General features: G+C 38.5%; 1 long non-coding RNA gene across 1 annotated transcript in view; it reads left to right on the forward strand.

Moving 5' to 3' along the window:
• Positions 1 to 9740, forward strand: part of LOC110304229 — a 286860-nt gene extending 277120 nt beyond the window's left edge. Inside the window, exons 7-8 of the long non-coding RNA XR_002379032.1 lie at positions 8863 to 8927; positions 9107 to 9740. This is a non-coding gene — a long non-coding RNA (uncharacterized LOC110304229). The remainder of the gene's footprint in view (positions 1 to 8862; positions 8928 to 9106) is intronic.
• The last annotated feature ends 4577 nt before the right edge of the window (positions 9741 to 14317 follow it).

A 14317-nucleotide genomic window follows, 5' to 3' on the forward strand; every position in this document is an offset into this window, starting at 1 on the left:
TCTAGCTCCTCCATTGGGGGCCCTGTGATCCATCCAATAGCTGACTGTGAGCATCCACTTCTGTGTTTGCTAGGCCCCGGCATTGTCTCACAAGAAACTTAATCCTCCCCTCCAGAGCTAACTAAAGCTTTGCTCTCAGCACTGAGTATCTATCTTCAATATTGTGGTTTATGAGCTCTTCGAGGCTATCTCTTACCTACTGGCCTGCCTCTGAAAGACCAGGCATGTTCATCAGATCTCTGTTACTGTAATATAGTACTGGACATAAACGATTTAATAATGAGAACGATCTGTTTTGGTTCACAATTTCAGAGGATCATTCATACTCCATTGGGTGTTCCTGTAGCAAGGCACCACACCAGGGTAGGAATGCATGGACAAGCCCCGTGTGCCTTTTTTGGCAGCATGGAAGCCAAGAATAAGGATTCATTTTCTATTTCCATTTGTCCTTAATGAACTCTGTTAATTACAATCAAGACCCATAAATGAGAAGGAATAAATTGAAATTCTAACAAATGGATGGTCAGATAGATGAACTTCTGCACAAATGTTCAGTTCACTAACTAAATGAATAAATGAAACTAAGAAAGTTCAGCTCATTTATAGTTCTTGCTTTCCTTTCTTCCTTTCTATTACTTGCCCTTTTTCAGTCATTTCAATAGTTAACCTTTTTAAAGTGTGCATCCACACACAAACTATTTACACGTGTGTGGGTATGTATGCATGAATGTGTGTATGTAGAGGCCAGTGGACAATCTTGGGTGTCACCCTCAGGAACACCATCAATCTGCTTTGAGATGGGGCTTCTCATTGGCCTAGAGCTTTCAATTAGTGTAGACAAGCTAACCAATAAGCCTCATGCATCTTCCTATCTCCACTTCCCAAGCAATGGGATTACAAAATCATGTCATCACACCCATCATTTTTATGTGGATCCTGGGATTGAATTCAGTTCTTCATATTTATAAGGCAAGACCTTTACTGACTGTTCCATTCTACTACCTGCATTAGCTAGTAATTTCTATCAAATAATATTTACTTTGAGGCAGTGTTCCCAAGAGTCATACCAGTCAGAAGGGCTAAGATCAAAAACTCAGGTGACAGTAGATGCTGACGAGGATGTGGAGAAAAAGAAACACTCCTCCATTATTGGTGAGATTGCAAGCTGGTACAACCATTCTGGAAGTCAGCCTGACAGTTCCTCAGAAAATGGACATAGTACTTACTACTGGAGAATCCAGCTATAACACTCCCGGCATATACCCAAAAGATGCTCCAACATATAACAAAGACACATGCTCCAGTATGTTTATAGCAGCCTTATTTATAATAGCCAGAAGCTGGAAAGAACACAGATGTCCTTCAACAGAGGAATGGATACATAAAATGTGGTACATTTACACAATGAAGTACTACTCAGCTATTAAAAACAATGACTTCATAAAATTCTTAGGCAAATGGATAGCATTAGAAAATATTATCCTGAGTGAGGTAATCCAGTCACAAAAGAACATACATGGTATGCACTCACTGATAAGTGGATATTAGCCCAGAAGCTCAGAATGCCCAAGATACAATTCATAGACCACATGAAGCTCAAGAAGAAGGAAGTCAAAAGTATGGCTGTTTCATTCCTTCTTAGAAGGGGGAATCCCCAGTATAGGGGAATGCCAGGCTCAGGAAGCAGGGGTGGGTGGGTTGGGAAGCAGAGGGAGGGGAAAAGGGATAGGGAATTTTCAGAGGGGAAACTTGGAGAGGGGATAGCATTTGAAATGTAAATAAAGAAAATTTCTAATTAAAAAAACAGAAGGGGTAACAAAATATTCAAGGGAGGAAATATGGAGACAAATGATTGAGCAGAGACTGAAGTAAGGCCATCCAGAGACTGTCCCATCTGCAGATTCATCCCACATGCAGACACCAAACCCAGACACTATTGTGGATGCCAACAAGTGCTTGCTGAAAGGTGCCTGATAAAGCTGTCTCCTGGACTACTGACTACCTGATCCTAACCAAAACAGAGGAAGATGCACACAACTAACCATTGGATTAAACATGGGGTGACCAATGGAAGAGTTAAAGAAAGGGCTGAAGATGAAGGGGTTTTCAACCCATAGGATATCAACCAACCTGACACTCCAGAGCTCTCAGGGACTAAACCATCAACCAAAGAGTACACATGGTGGGACCCATGGCTCCAGCTGCATATGTAGCAGAGGATAGCCTTGTCAAGTATCAATGTGAGGAGAGGAAGCTCTCCTGGCTCTGAGGAAGGCTTAATGCCCCAGTGTAGGGGAATGCCAGGGAGGGGAGGTGGGAGTGGATGGGTGGGTGGAGGAGCACCCTCATAGAAAGAGGGAGAAGGTGAATGAAATAGGGGGTTTCCAGAGGAGATTACAAAGGTAACTAAAATAAAATATGACTTCCCAATAAAGAGAAATTCCATAAACAAAATCATATAAATATAAGAATGGAAAAAATTTAAAAACCTATGAGCTTTTAAAAAATGAGATATGAGTCAAAATATCCATAAAAATAGAATCAAAAATTAAAAGAAAAAAGAGGAGGAAAAAGAGGAAGAAAAGAAGAAAAAGGAAGAAGAAGAGACGGGAGAAGAGAAGAAGGAAGAAGAGGAAGAAAAAGAAGAGGAAGGGAAAGGAAGGGAAGGAAAAGAAAAGGAAAGGAAAGAAAGAAAAGAAGAGAAAAGAAAAGAAAAAAAGAAATGGAAAAAAGAAAAGAGATGGTGTCTTAGTCAGGGTTTCTATTCCTGCACAAACATCATGACCAAGAAGCAAGTTGGGGAGGAAAGGGTTTATTTGGCTTACACTTCCATGCTGGCTGTTCATCACCAAAGGAAGTCAGGACTGGAACTCAAGCAGGTCAGGAAGCAGGAGCTGATGCAGAGGCCATGGAGGGATGTTCTTTACTGGCTTGCCTCCCCCGGCTTGCTCCCTACTCTTATAGAACCCAAGACTACCAGCCCAGGGATGGTCCCACCCACAAGGGGCCTTTCCCCCTTGATCACTAATTGAGAAAATGCCTTACAGTTGGATCTCATGGAGGCATTTCCTCAGCTGAAGCTCCTTTCTCTGTGATAACTCCAGCTGTGTCAAGTTGACACAAAAATAGCCAGTACAGATGGGCCAGTGATGTAATGAAATTGTGAACAATCCAGGCATTGTGATGCTCACCTTTAATCTGAGCACTCGAGAGGCAGAGACAGGTAGATCTCTCAGTTTAAGGACATCCTGGTCTACAAGGAGAGTTTCAGGCCAGCCAATACTGTTACACAGAGAAATCAAGTCTCAAAAAATAAACAAACATACAGCTTGATCTTCTGACTTAGAATTTTAAAAAAGAAAACATTAAAAGCTCTTTAAAATGTAAGTGAAGATACTACTAGCAGATTCAGAAGAAATAGAGTGAAAATAAGCAACAGAAAAGGAGAAAAAAACAAAACAACAACAACAAAAATAACAACAGAAACAAACAACAACAAAAGGATGAAGCATTCGAGGAGCTTACTTCTGGGTTCTTGAATATTGAAAGCTGCCAATTATTTCCATGGGGGGCAGAAGCAGAGCCCATGGAACTCATGGACTTCCATATCTATTATGTTGAGGCTACACTAATCAGTGTCCAATGTCTGCCAGATACATCTTTACTTAATGTCTTCTTTTCTTTGCATACATAGATTTGTAGCCTGTGGACTAAAAGTGTCTCCAAATCCTCCCAAGGCTGAGTATATGATATTTTATGACACATGGCTAATGCTCTAGATGATTAGTGTTTCATGGGTATGTTACAAGCAGGAGAGAGTAACGACAGCACTGTGTCCTGCATAGATGCTGGATCTGTCTTCATAATATCCATAGTTGCTAAGTATTGTTCACCTGCTGAACGCATGAGCCATGGACACCGAGTATTCTACTAGAGTGTCAGTGTTCTCAAGCTGTGCTTCCATCCCTGCTTGCATGGAGCCACAGGTGGAGCTGTGCTTGCTTGCCTTGGGTTACTTCTCTTTTCATTCATCAGCTTTGCCTTATCACTTTTTTGCTCTTCTATTACTACACCTGTGACTCTCTGAAGTCATCTTCCTTCCCTTGGAATAGAGTCTATGCATTCTCATAGTGTCTGGGCCATCAGGGAGCAACTTCTGGTGCATCATCTTTCCTGGAAACTGAGTTAAGAGCCTCTCTTGCTGCTGCTTGTTAACTGCCTCCACTATTACATCTATGGCAACCTTGCATAACTGAGAGTCACTAGGTGACCATGGGCATGCTGAGATGCTGGTAGCAGTGAATATGTGACTCTCCAGTTTGGAAGACACAAAAGAACTCAGATGATATGCACTCAGTGGTAAGTGGATATTAGCCCAGAAACTTAGAATACCCAAGATACAATTTGCAAAACACATGAAACTCACGAAGAAGGAAGACCAAAGTGTGGATACTTCGTTCTTCCTTAGAATGGGGAACAAAATACTCATGGAGGGAGTTACAGAGACAAAGTTAGGAGCTAAGACGGAAAGAAGGACCATACAGAGACTGCCCCACCCAGGGTTCCATCCCATAAACAGCCACCAAATCCCGACACTATTGCATATCCCAGCAAGATTTTGCTGACAGCACCCTAATATAGCTGTCTCTAGTGAGGCCATGCCAGTGCCTGGCAAATACAGAAATGGATGCTCACAGTCATCTATTGGATGGAACACAGGGCCCCTAATGGAGAAGCTAGAGAAAGTACTCAAGGACTTGAAGGCGTCTGCAACCCTACAGGAGGAACAACAGTATGAACTAACCAGTACCACCAGAGCTCATTTCTCTAGCTGCATATGTAGCAGAATATGGCCTAGTTGGCCTTCATTGGGAGGAGAGGCCCTGAGTCTTGCGAAGATTAGATGCCCCAGTACAGGGGAACACCAGGGCCAGGAAGCAGGAGTGGGTGGGTTGGGGAGCAGGGCCGGGCGAAGGTATAGGGGACTTTCAGGATAGCATTTGAAATGCAAATAAAGAAAATATCTAATAAAATAAAATAAAATAAAAAAAAGACAAGCACCAGAGATAGCCTAATCATGGGCTGGGCAATGATTGACACTCTACCCTGCCATTCCTAAATTTATTCAGAAAAACATGATACACAATCACATGTCTATTGCTTTTCATTCATGAGTCTTGAGGTCATTTTTTTAAATGTAGCCATACAAAAAGAAGAAACATTTATCTTTCTCAGTCAAGCTAAAGTCAGAAGACAAGGAAGCTAATTTCAAAGCAGTTCATGCAATGATCTTATCAATAAAAGGAGATTTCTATTGTGTGGCTTACTGAAGGCAACTGGAATCACTTCTCTTAATGGTACAATGGCCTTTTCCTTCAGGTCTAATCCAGAAGAATTTTCTGCTGTGCTTAGTTTATAAGTTGTAACAGGTACATGTCATTTCCATAGGATTCCAGTTGGGCTCACCCAAAGTACTTGGTAAGTAAAGAATCACGCACCATGTTCCTTCCATGATAAAACTTTCCCTGAAAAAAAATATACATGAGGGGTGTGTGTGCGTGTGTTTGTGTGTGTGTAAAAATAAATTAACATAATTGACGTTGGACTTAAATTCTGTTCAAACATAAGAAATGTAACTCATATAGAAAACAGGATATCTGGATATGTAAAGAAATGTAGAAACTGACCTAAAATGCATCATTTCTTTGTAATGCTGAACAGCTTTCCTTTGTACAAAGCCTCTTTTAGAGAGCAAATAAAAATCTAGGTACTATTTTATCCAGAGTCTAAAATATGGTGCTGTATAGTCAGTAATCCATTTGGCATTTTCCTAAGCAGCACAACTGAAAGCCTAATAATCCCATAAAGCAGACAAGAAATGTTTTTAACCAATACCTGTGCAGAAAATCACTGATAAACTTAAAGCTAAATAAATAAATAATGTTTCTAGAAAAAAATATAAGAAAATGTCTTTGTACTTTTAAAATGTGCTTCAGTGGGAACAAAAATAAAGTGATACCCAAGAAAAGGGGTAAAATTCTCCTCAACTAAATGAATAACTACAGATTGGGAAAAACTGTTGACATGGGCACATGTACCGAACAAACCTTGTATACTGACAGTAAAAAAAAAGTCCTGTTACATGGAAATTAAAAACCCACCTTTTCAAATTCTAAGGGATAGAAATGGGATATGCTGATAGTCCATGGCAAATACCATGACCAGACACAGCTAACACAAGAGTTTCTGTGGCGTAGGATTCCAGAGGGAGAAAGGCAAAGTGGCAGGCTGGAAGTGGAAATTGAGAGACCACATCTCAATATAACACAGGAAACGGAAAGTGGTAGCAGGAAATGGGATACAGCTACAAGCTCTCTGAGCCAATTCCAGTGACATCCTTCCTTCAGCAAGACCCCACTTCCTAGATTGTGTAGCTTCCTGAAAAAGTGCCACCAACTGAAAAGAAATTAAAATCGTTGGTTTATGGGTGAAATAACATAGTTCATTCAATCCACCACAATTAGTGATTAAATATGAGGAAAAAATGAAGCCACTAGACACTCTCCAAACCCAAGAGAGAGAGAGAGAGAGAGAGAGAGAGAGAGAGAGAGAGAACGAACTAGGATGTTTGATAAACATAGATTTAACCTAAAACAATACTTCCTACCCTAAATGTTGCCTAGAGAGAAAATACATTATAGTAAAATATTGAAAACAACCTAAATATCACTGAATAAGTCAATGGGTAAGCAAGGTTGTGGTTTAGCCACACAATGTAAGGACCTACTTACTTGACAATAAAACATAAATTAAGAACTCATATACGGCTGGTGAGATGGCTCAGTGGGTAAGAGCACCCGACTGCTCTTCCGAAGGTCCAGAGTTCAAGTCCCAGCAACCACATGGTGGCTCACAACCATCCGTAACGAGATCTGGTGCCCTCTTCTGGAGTGTCTGAAGACAGCTATAGTGTACTTACATATAATAAATAAATAAATATTAAAAAAAAAGACATAACTTTAAAAAAAAAAAAAAAGAAATCTTTGGGCCTGAGAGAGCAGGGTTGACCAGAGCAAGTGAGGCCGACCTAAGTGAGCAGAGGTCCTAAATTCAATTCCCAACAACCACATGAAGGCTCACAACCATCTGTACAGCTACAGTGTACTCATATACATAAAATAAATAAATAAATAAATATTTAAAAAAAAAAGAACTCATATACATATATTCTTTTCTATACAAATTTCATTTTGACAAAATGTGGAGAAAAGCATTAAAGTATGCAAATGTAATTACCTGACAGTCGTTTGCTACAATAGGTTTTCAGTAGTAAATAATAGAATTAATTGAGTTCCTCAAGGGAGGAGCTACAACAGATTAACTGTGACATATATACAGTTGAAAATTTTTAGATTACACTGGAACTGCAGAATTTATTTATATGAAAACTGGTTACAGTATATTAGTGTAACAAACCAGCTTGCAGTAGATCCCAATGTCTATACCTATCTAATTCAAAGTGTCATGGTTTTATAGTAATGTCTTTGTTGTTAAGTATTTATGTGTATACTTCTTTGTAATGATTGTCACTTACTTGAGTTGCTATAAAAAATATAGTACTAATTACTAGGGGCTTAAACAGCAAATATTTCTTTCCTATGTTTCTAGAATCAGTGAAGTTCATGACGTGCCATTTATGGAGGATGCTGTATTGGCTAGTTTTGTGTCAACTTGACACAGGCTGGAGTTAATCACAGAGAAAGTATCTTCAGTTGGGGAAATGCCTCCATGAGATCCAGCTGTAGGGCATTTTCTCAATTAGTGATCAAGGGGGAAGGGCCCCATGTGGGTGAAACTGTTCCTGGGCTGGTAGTCTTGGGTTCTATAAGAGAGCAGGCTGAGCAAACCAGGGGAGGCAAACCAATAAAAAAAACATCCCTCCATGGCCTCTGCATCAGCTCCTGTTTCCTGACCTGCTTGAGTTCCAGTCCTGACTTCCTTCAGTGATGAACAGCAATGTGGAAATGTAAGCTGAATAAACCCTTTCCTCCTCAACTTGCAGGCATAGAAACCCTGACTAAGACAGATGCTTAGCCTGGTTTGCAGACCATGGTTTTCTCTTGAATGGTCACCTGGAAATGGGAAGAGAGTGGAGATGACTCCCCTGTTTATAATAGTCCTAATTCTACCAAGGGCTCTGACACAAGCCAAATTACCTTATTTTTATGATCAAAATATCTCTCAACATCTCTATCTCTAAATAACATGATATAAAATTAGAAATGCAGCAGGATTTGGTGGTGCATGCCTTTAATCCCAGAATTTGGCAGGCATAGTCAAGTGGATCTATGTGGGTTCTATGCAAACCTAGTCTACAGAGCAAGTTCCAAGACAGTCAGGGCTATACAGTGTAACCCTGTCTCAAAAAACAAACAAACAAACAAATAGCCACACACACAAAAAGGAATGCAATAAAATTTAATTAAAATAATAATTTAAAATTGTTTTGTTTTTTTTTTAAGAAAAGCCTTGATACAACATTATAAGACAAGAAATCTACCTTGAGTTTGTTTTTATTGACCATCTATTGTTGGGCATGTAAAAGCAGTTTGTTTCCCCAATGAGACTCTCGTGGAGGAAACAATTTTTGTTAGCAAGTTGTCACCAGTTGGAAATATTTTCTGCCTTAGAGATGGGGGCATATGTCCACTTCTCCTTTCAACTCTAGGGTTTCATTTGGTCCATATCAGTGATAAGGCCCCTGTGAATGCTGCCTATTGATCCCATTGATCTAGAAGGTCTTGTTTTCTTGGTGTCCTTCATCCCTCGGTTCTTACAATCTTTCTACTCCCTCTTCTGCAGGGTTCCAGGAGCCAAGAGTGTCGTGATTTGGTGGAGACATCCTGTTTACAGCTGAGTATTCAAAGGTAGCTCATTCTCTGCATAATGTCTAGCTGTGTGTCTCTCTGTTCTCTTCTGCTGCAGGAAGAAGTTTTTCTGACTATCGTTGAGCAAGACACTGACTCTGAGTATTATAGCAGAATGTCTTTGAGAGTCATTTTATTGTGCTCTTTTAGTAGAATAGAATTATTTGATTTTATCCAAGGTCCCTGGGCTAGTCTCAGGTTCATGGTCAACCATGGAGGATCATGGATTGGTTCCATCTCACCGAGTAGACCTTAAGTCAAATCTGTTGCTTGTAGTTTTACACTCTGCCTGCCCTTGCTCTGTGAAGTGGACTAGCTACCAGCCCCATCCTGGCTTCTCTTGGATCCTTGGGTAAAAGGTACACTCACAGTTGTTCCTTTTCAACTAGCCTTCTTGGCACAGTTGCTGGGTACTACTATCTCCCACCTGGAGAAGCATGCCCTTATCAATTTCTTATCTCAGTATCTCCTACCTTCCCTAACTTCAGTTGCAAAACTCTCCTGAACACCCACCTGTAGGAGTGGCCTGTGAAGCCACTACATTTTCAGATCTCACATGGTTGCCCTGTTCTCCTCTCTCCAAAGCATAGCAAAATCGGTTCTCCTTCCTTGCATCTCCCTTCTTGCCTCCAGAGATTCAGAAGTCCTGCCTATACCTTCCCCCCAGCAATTAGCCCACAATTTTCTTTACTTGAATATCAAGAACCAATTGATCAATTTGGGCCATTTTATTTTATTTATATATTTTTCTTTCTTTTTTCCCTATGGAAAAATATGTTTAACCTTATGGGTAAATAAATACCCTATGACTATGTATATTGTGACTTCCAGTTTAATATTTTTGTGGGATTCCTAAGTGTGCAAACAAGTGGGACTCAACATCTATATCTGTTTTTTTTTTTTTTAATGTTTTCTTGGGCTCTTTTCCTTCTGTTTGGTTTTGTTTTGTCCTATTCTAGTATGTTAGTTTTATTTTATTTTAATATCATCCCTTAGAACCCTGTTTGTTTTCTAATGAGAGACAAAGAGGGAGTAAATCTGGATAATGGGGAAGTGAAGAAGAAACAGGAATAGAGGATGAGAACTGTAATCAGGACCCATTATATGAGGAAAAATCTATTTTCCATAAAAGAAAAATTAGAAATGTAGCATATGAATTTGGAGAATATGTTATAGGTCAATCTTTAACTGTGTGTTTACAGGACATCTAGGCAGAAGATTAACAGCAGAAAGACATTATCCTCTCCCCAAAATGACATTGTTGAAACTTATCTTGTTCTTAAAATGCATTAATTGCCAATAACCAAACAAACCACAGAGTAGTAAAACTCAGTGTGCAAATCAAATAGTAAAATATGCTTAATTACATAATCAATAACATGGGTCGTAAATGGTCATCAGCTGCTTTTCTTACAGTGTGCAAGTCCCCACAGCTACACTTTGATTCCTGTAGCTCTTCTGCAGAGGAGGAGAGCTCTCCTTGACCTACCTCTCCTCTAAACATCCAGTAAATCACTTTGTCCCTGGGCTAGAGTAAGCAAACGTTCTGCAAAGATCGTGGTGGTTAATATTTTAGGGCTATAGGCTATCAGTCTCTATCAGAACTGAAAAATATATGGTAGTAGTATGAAGGTCACCCAACAATATATAAATAAATGATTATGGCCATGTTCCAAAAAGTTTTTATTTACAAAATCAAACAGGGCAACAGAGTGAGCATGCAGACAGCACGTTGTGCCCTAAGTAATATTAATAATCAAAGCAATGATAAAAATTTAAGAAATATTTGAGTGAAGGATAATACATACATAGGGCATAGACATTTCAAGACAAAATTTAAAAATTATATAGACTCTATAAATTAAATAATAATTTTGTAGATATGAAATACTTTGACAAATGAAGTATTTTTATGTTAACCTTATATCTATAGTAGACAGTATTAAGATATTTCAGTCTAAAAAAAATAGGCATATATATTATACTTCTTTTATGTATTACATTCTAAGTGTAGTTTACCCTCTCTCCCTCCCCATCTTCTTTCTCCCACTGCCTTTCCTCTCTCAGATCCAACGCCCTCCACCTTCCCCCAGAAATGAAAAGGCCTCCCAGGGACATCAACCAAACATAAAAAGCCACAATAAGACCATGTATATACCAACATATCAAGGGTGGACAAGGCAACACAGTAGGAGGAAAAGGATGCCACAAGCAGGTGAAATTGTCAGAAACAGTTCCAGATCCCACTGTTAGGATTTCCACAAGAACACCAAGCTACTCCAACCTAACATATGTGCAGAGGACCTAGGTCAGACCCCTGTAGGCTCTCTGATCCCTGGGATCCCCCCTGAGACTCCGTCAGTTGAGTCTCTGAGCTGTGTTCTTTCAGTGTCTCTAACCCTTCTGGTTCCTCTAGTCCTTCTTCCCTTTCCTCTGCAGGACTCCCTGAGGTTCACCTAGTGTTTGGCTGTGGAACTGTAAATCTTCTCCCATCAGTTGATGAAGCCCTCCCCTCCCCCCAAAGAAATCTTGTAGTGAGGAAAAGAATAACATTTGAACCAATTTTTTTTTGGTTTTGTTTGTTTGTTTATTTGGGGACAGGGTTTCTTTGTGTAGCCCTGGCTATCCTGGAACTCACTCTGTAGAACAGGCTGGCCTGGAACTCAGAAATCCACCTGCCTCTGCCTCCCTAGTGCTGGGATTAAAGGTGTGTGCCACCACTGCCTGGCTTGAAACACCTGTTGAAACACAGATAATAGTTTTGAAAAGATGATTTGCTCATAAAATTTCCAAGTAAGGACTATGTGAGGGTTAAACTGGTCATGCAAAATGAGGAACATAGAGGAGGAAAAGTGAAGGGAATATAAAAAATACAGTTTTGAAAGAGACATTTATTGGCCAACAATTTTTTTCATTAGATCTAAACAAAGTTAAAGTACTATTTCCAATAATGAATCTTAAAATAAAAACATACACAGACATTCATTTAGCATATGCATTTTTATTGACTATCCAGACCTTTAAAATAGCATAAGGATAATAATCATTTTTGCAAAATGCATTTCTCCTATTATAAGTCATGTTGTAAAACATATGTTTCCTAGTGTGATATTATTGTGAATTTATTGATAAATTAAGAAAATTTCTTGTGATAATCATATTTGCAATGTACATTTACATTAGAATTTGGAAACGTTTTTAATTCCTCTTTTGATGACAATATCTTAATGAGAAATTATCTTTGTATCTATTCAAATTTGAGTAAAACATAATTGGCTAAATATCCTCATTGTAATGTCTTCAAGCTGAATTTCATAAATAATTGATCTCAATATATTTATAAGTATATTCAAAATTCAGTTTTCATCATTAAGTAGCAGAAATACCCGAAAAATTCAAAATACATGGATTTTTTTTGTCCTTGATATTAAGTGGCAACTACATATCCCAGATGTTTTCATATTCTCTAAATTATCTCATGATTACTTATAGTACTGAACACATCACAAACATTACATAAATTGTTTGGAAGCAATCATGAGAAAGATGTCTATGCATATTAAAGACAGACCAAGAATTTTCTGCATACTTCTTCCTTGTGCTAGTGAATTTGTGCATGTAGACTCTGTAACAACAAACATTACTAACTTCTTTTTTTTTATTAGATATTTTCTTTATTTACATTTCAAATGCTACCCGGAAAGTTCTCTATACCCTGCCCCCACCCTGCTCCTCTACCCACCCACTCCTACTTCTTGGTCCTTGCATTCCCCTGTACTGAGGTAGATAAAGTTTGCAAGACCAAGGGGCCTCTATTCCCAATGATGGCCGACTAGGCCAACTTCTGCTACATATGCAGCTAGAGACATGAGCTCTGGGGGTACTGGTTAGTTCATATTGTTGTTCCACCTGTAGGGTTGCATACCCCTTCAGTTCCTTGGGTACTTTCTCTAGCTCCTCCATTGGGGGGCCCTGTGTTCCATCCTATAGATGACTGTGAGCATCGACTTCTGTATTTGCCAGGCACTGGCATAGCCTCACTTGAGACAGCTATATCAGGGTCCTTTCTGCAAAACCTTGCTGGCATATGCAATAGTGTCTGGGTTTGGTGGCTGATAATGGGATGGATCCCCAGGTGGGATAGTCTCTGGATGGTCCATTCTTTCATTCTTATAGCCATTTACAAAATAAAAATCTCCCAAATGCTTCCCTATTTTTTTGATATTTTCTTTTATTCTTCACTACATTTGAATGTGAAACACCAAAGAACTGATCCATCTCAGTCTCCTGGTATAAAATCCAGATCTATTTGACTGAAAAGAGGAAACTGTGCAAAAAGACTCACACTTAAATTGAACATATTGTTTGATTTAATGTTCAATTTGTTCTTATCTCCATTTGATTTTATAAGCATATAATAAAATGACTTCTGTTCATAAATATGGTTTGAGTCATTTCAATGTGCGTTTAGTTTCATGGTTTTAGCATTAAAACTGATTTTGTTGGTACTCAATTTATAAATAGATTAAAGATTTGCTACTGATTTTAAATAATGTGTGATAATTTTAGATGACTCACTCTCCAAATGGCTCAATATCATATCCAGGTATTTAGATTTATTTCTAAATTCTTTGAAACAACAAATTTCATATTTCATTAATGGTGAGCATCCACAATGAAAGTATCTCTTTCAGCTAAAATTATTTTTGAAGACCTCTCTAAAAAAATAAAATAAAAGATTTCCACACAAAATCCTTGTATCCAGTGACTCTATACTGGGAACATATTTTAAAATGGGACAATTTTACCAACTCATGCTTGTAATAACCTACCTAGAATAGGATCAATGACAAATCACATGCCCCAAGTGAATGACAAGCATGTTACTCTAAGTTTACACTGTTTTGTCCCAACAATGTTTTCATGTGAATTTTTAAAATCAAATAAAATAATGAATTGCAGTAATTCAACAGACATAAATAAGAGTATTTTTAAGTCTTCAAATTCATACACTTAATTTTACACAGGTACCCATAATGTGAGATGAGTCACACAAAATAAACATTCAAAACATTTACACTGATATCATAAATTGGGAGAGAGAGAAGCTGATTTATTATTGGAATTAACTAGTTTCCTTATTGAATGTCCCAGAGTATACTAATATACACCTGTCATCATGTAATTACTAGGACTATTTTTCTATGACACAGCCACCATATGCACACCTTCTGCTTCAGATTCCATACATGCTCAGAAAGATATGGGATAAAAAAAAAATGAGACATTACAAATAGCCACTCCTTCTGAATGATAAGCAGCACTTACTGTTGTGTGAACTTTGCCTCTGCGGTTGTATATATTAAATCACTGTGTTCAAGCACTTCTTC

The sequence above is a fragment of the Mus caroli genome, chromosome 11 (assembly GCF_900094665.2).
Source record: "Mus caroli chromosome 11, CAROLI_EIJ_v1.1, whole genome shotgun sequence".
Lineage (NCBI taxonomy): Eukaryota > Metazoa > Chordata > Mammalia > Rodentia > Muridae > Mus > Mus caroli.